We start from the raw sequence: 5130 nt of genomic DNA on the forward strand, positions 1-5130 counted from the left end.
ACTTACAGCAGCTGAAGCAGGGATGCCTGTGCAAATTCAGCTCTCAGAAATCCACGCTGTTTTTTTTCCCAGGCTATGGATATGTATTGTGTCAGTCACCTGCCAGGTGAAAATCATCTCCAGCTGAAAGCTAGGAAATTTTGGCCTTGTTGACCTTCTTAAGCTGAGGAAATCCTGTGACATGCATGGATGAGGAGAACATGAGGGATCCAGAGTAATGGTGCCCCAAGCATTTTTTGCCCCATAAGGAGGCCAAGGGAGCTGGGCTTAGGTGGACCTAACAGCAGCTTTCCAGTACCTGTGTGTGGGTTACCAAGAAGATGGAGAGTGGAAACAACAGGCCTAAACTGAAATAGCCAGATATAACCAACTGGATAAAACAACAGTTCCCATGAAGACTGTCAAATGGTGGTATGGGCTGTGCCATCTCCATCCTTGGAGGATTTCAAACCCTGGTCTGATCTCAAAACTAACAATGCTTTGAGCAAGATGTTGGACTAAAGACGTTCCTAGACCTTTCCCACCTGAATTATTCCAGACTATGATTCTCAGAAACTCTTTATCAGTACAGATGAAGCTAACAAAAATCAGGGTTTCAGAGTAGCAGCAGAGTTTGAGGGATATAACATCATCCCTTGGCTAAAGTTTGTTTCTAGAATTGCCTGTTCATAGCAAAGTTTGGGGGAAAAAGAATAATATTACTTTTTGGTCCAAACTGGACCAGAACCAACATTTGAAGAAATGCTGAGGGACCAACATCTGCATTTCATCAAACTCAGCTACAAAGACACATCATTTCAGACCCAGGTAAAATCAATTCCTATGTCCCATGATTCTAAAGGAAAACTCAAGAGCCTTAAGAGTTCAATGAGAACCAGAAGGCAAATAAAAAGAAATCACAATTCATTATTCATCAGAATCTTCTCCAATATGTTTTAAGACCATGTCAGGATATTTTAGCGCTGCAGGTATCAATAGTGATAAAAAAACCAAACCTGCAAATTTGCTTTTCATGGGGTTTTTTTTTGCCCCTGCCAGTAAAAATCTCATTGCCTGAACATTCTTGGAAGGGTACCAGGGAAAGGTTGGGAATATTGCCCAAGCAAATTCACTTAAAAATTCAAACACATCAGGACACAGTTTTGCTTTTGTCACCCAGCTCTGGAGGAAAGCTGAGCTGTTAGGAAGAGGGCAGTAAAAGAACGAATGCTTCATTGAACCTGTTTTCGAGCAGAAGAACAACAGGTAACCTATTACTGGAAACAGCATTTCCAGCTCTTCAGTCAACCAAGAGTGGCTGAACGCAACATTGGGTTGGACAGAAGCTCTCCATATTTTGATTATTTATTCTGCTCTTCAGAGGGACGCAGCCAGGACAACCCATCCTTCTAAGCTGTGTTCAGCACGGGAGAGGGAGAAGTTTTACATTCTCACTCCACAAACTCCCACCCTCTGCCAAGATCAGCAAACAACACACGAGCATACGGGGCAGGCAGACAAAAAGGATGAAACAGGCTTTCCAAGACACAGCAAATTCCCTCCTTGGTCCCCAGAATGCCTTTTTTTTTTTTTTTTCATTAAAAAAAAAAAAGGAAAAGGGAAAAAAACCAAACACACACACACACACAAAAATCCAAACAGGTGGTGGCTCTGTATTGTGTTGTTTTTCTAACCTTCAGCCCAACTGTGTCAAATGTTCACAGGACTAGGTGAGGACAGAGATGATGGCTGAGGTTTTAACTCGTTGATAGCTCTACAGCCAGGGCTCACTTTTGCATGCAGGTCCAAATCCCTTCCTTCCCTTGAGGGGAGGTAAAACATCAGCAGCCATGCTGCAAGAACTACAGAGTTTTCCTAGGTTGGGGTGACCAGAAGGGTTTCTAAAGAAAGCTGGGTTGTCAGCCAGGCTTGGTCCAGCATCATGCCTCCAGCAAGCACCCAGAAATAAAACCCAAGAAAGAACAAGGAAATGGCATCATAACAGCATTTACCTCATGGGATTTGGAGCCTCTCTATTCTACCTGGATACTGTTTGCAGTTGTCAGTATTAATCCCATGCCTTGCTCCCAAGCTCAAGAAGAGGAGGCCCAGAGGGACAACTCCCCTTCCCACACCATCTGATGGATGGAAGGGAGCTTCCAGAAGTATGGTGAAATACTCAACTGGTGAAGTCTGTACCTCAGTGCCGATTCATACCAGTAGATTATCTGGCCCAAACCATTTCCTTCAGGGCACACAAAGGAAAACCAGGAAATGCTTCTGACCTCTGAGGGCTTTAAAGGGAGAGAAAGAGTCAGAGGTATGAAAGCAAGCAGGGAGACTGACAAGGGCTTGGGAAAAAGCAGCACAATAGGCTCCTAAACTCCTTACCTTTCTCTGTGTTTCATGCAATCAAAGGGAAAAGGAAAACCAGGAGAGGGAGGGAATTATAATGAATGCAAAAGCTTCCCAATTTATTAATCACTCCTTTTATTTTGTGAAAAAGAGGCTAGAAATATCTACATCTGCTCTGCTTGGAAGGCAACCCTGGCATTTGCTCTGAATGTTCCCCCCCCCAACCCTGCCTGCACGCGGGGATAATTAATCCATTATGGAATGGATCATGCCGCGCCGCCCTAAAAAAGAGATCTATTTCTCTTTTGCTTTTCCCTTCCTCCCTGAAGAGACATCTGAAACGTATCATATAATAAATGTTTCTTGGATGGAAGGAGAGGTATTGTTCTCTTGCTGTGGAAACAATCTCGCCAGTGGGGCCAGCCAGGCCAGGAGGGAGCAGGGCCGGATACTTCACTCGGCAGCTCTTACGGTATCCTGTATGGCAGGGCGGCCTCCAAAGGACACATTTCATGATATTCCCTCTGAAAAGCAGCTCTCAGACTAGGACTGGCTGGACTGGCTCTAACCAAAGTGTATCTTGGGGGTCAGAGTTGGACTTCCCCCCTGCTTAAGCATCCATTGCGCTACCCAGCATACAGTGGGACATCTCTGGGACTAGGGAGGTGGCCCAGAGTCCACTGCAGTACACCCAATAGAGCATCTCTGACCAAGCCCCTCCAATCCTTCATCCTGGCCTGTGTAAACACCACAGCCCTCTCCATCCCACCCTGCTGGCCCATGGCTGGGTTTGAGAGCAGCCACTTTGAACAGCTCACAGCAAAGATCAGCCTTTCTTACAGGCACCTCTCTCCTTCAGTTCAATGTTGCCTCTGATTCGAAGGAGCTAGAAATGAGGTGCAGTGGACTCTCACCCTAGACTTGATCACCCTACAACAAATATGGTGATTATTCCCTACCCCTGGCCAGCCATAAGCACTATATGGGGTGAGATATTTCACCCTCGTACACCTTTTTCACCCTTCCTGCCTGCCTGCTACACTGCCACACACTCAGAGGCAGGAGCTCCCTTTTGTTGTGCTCAAACTGCACACAGTACAAAGCCTGCTTCATCAGGGTATGGATTTTCACATCCTCTCTCATTAAAAATGCCTGCATGCCACACACTTCATGCCCCTTTGCTGGTATTTACGTGAAATACAAGCTATTACATCAAAGGCTTCTTGAGGAGGATGGGGACCAGAAACCCTTTGCTCTGTGGTGGTTTCCATGCATGGAAATTGCATGAGATCAGAGCTACCTAGGGCTGATCTCACCCCTGATCCCAGCATCCCATTTACATCAGTTTATCAGAAACATTTCTTCTTTCTGCTGACATCCAAATATTCTTGGCATGAAGGAGCTGCTGACATTTATTCCTGAATTGCCACATTGCAGGAGTTTTGGCTACAGCCAGCATTGCATAGGAAGAGTGAAGGGACCTTGTTACTTGATGAGGCTGTGTCTTCCTCAGTCTATCAGTCTAGATTAGACTTGGGTCACTTCCTCTATTCATTTCCCCAGACGATTTTTTTTTAAGGCTCTTTCAAAGAAGCACTTGAGCTCAGTACAGTGTTCTTGATTGCAACCAGAACAGGCTGAAAAATGCTGAACTAATTGAAAGACATTTTCTCTTTCGTTCTTTCCTCAAAACATTTCCAGGGTTTTTGGTCAGTACTTGGAACTGTGAACACACACACGCACAAACACACATTCCCTGGGCTCCGCTCTACAACAGCAGCAGGTTTTTCCACAGCAGCAGCAGCATTTTGGAAGCCTGTGAGTTGATCTTGCAGTTGCAGAATTATATCTCTGTCTATCGAAGACAGAGGGATGTCATAACGCCCCATGATGTTTTCACCAAGACATCTCTCTCACTGACATCCAAGTCATGGAGAACAGTTCCCCCCACCTCTCCCTCAGCACATGCTCTGAGAACATCCTGAAGCTCTCTAAAAGCGCTTAGCATAATTAATCCTAGCTCCCACATGGGGAAAATGTATCATGGGGTAGCAGCAGCTCCCACAGCAGCAGAGATCTGCCACCTCCCAGGTCCCCATGAGGAGCTCTGCACTCTAAACCACAATGGGGTGTCCTACCACCTGCTACCCACAAACGTCCACAGCCACCTTTAAGCACATGTGAGTGAGCCAGCTCCCATCCCAAAGCCAAGGTGCACTGCAGAGCCCAGTGAGTGAGCTCTTCCTCCACCCCACTGTTTCCTCTTGAGCCTTTTACTGGCCCATTCCTCCTCACCAGGATCTTCCTATGTGGCTCACAGGAAGATGGCATATTTAATCTCAAACAAGAAGCAAGGCAACCACATACCCACCCAAGATGCCCAGGCTTTCTGGCAGAGGAGAGAGGTTTCCATGCAGCTCATTTTCTTCCCTGTTGAATTAACATAACCTAAACAATCTCCTTTCTTCCCTGTGCATTTCTTTTCCAGGCAGCCCCTCCTCCCCTTTCTTTCTTTTCCATTTCAACTACCTGAAGCAGAAGGCCCTTCGAGGCACTAGTGACTTCAAAAGACACTAGGGCCAATGTGCAGCAAGTGATAAAAACCTGCACAGCATGTGTTGGGCAAATTAATATCCCCTCCAGATCCACGAGCTCCTCAGTCTCAGCAGCACTGTAACGAGATGTTGTAGTGAAGGGGAGGGGGAACTCGATGCAGAAGGGGAGATGTATTTAATGTATGCAAATTGACTAGCATGCAAATTGATACCAAATTAAAAAAGCACATTGCATGAGGAG

The sequence above is a fragment of the Neopsephotus bourkii genome, unplaced genomic scaffold (assembly GCF_033783945.1).
Source record: "Neopsephotus bourkii isolate Nb327-2 ecotype Australia unplaced genomic scaffold, CSIRO-AGI_Nbou_v1 NB_739, whole genome shotgun sequence".
NCBI classification, from domain to species: Eukaryota; Metazoa; Chordata; class Aves; order Psittaciformes; family Psittacidae; genus Neopsephotus; species Neopsephotus bourkii.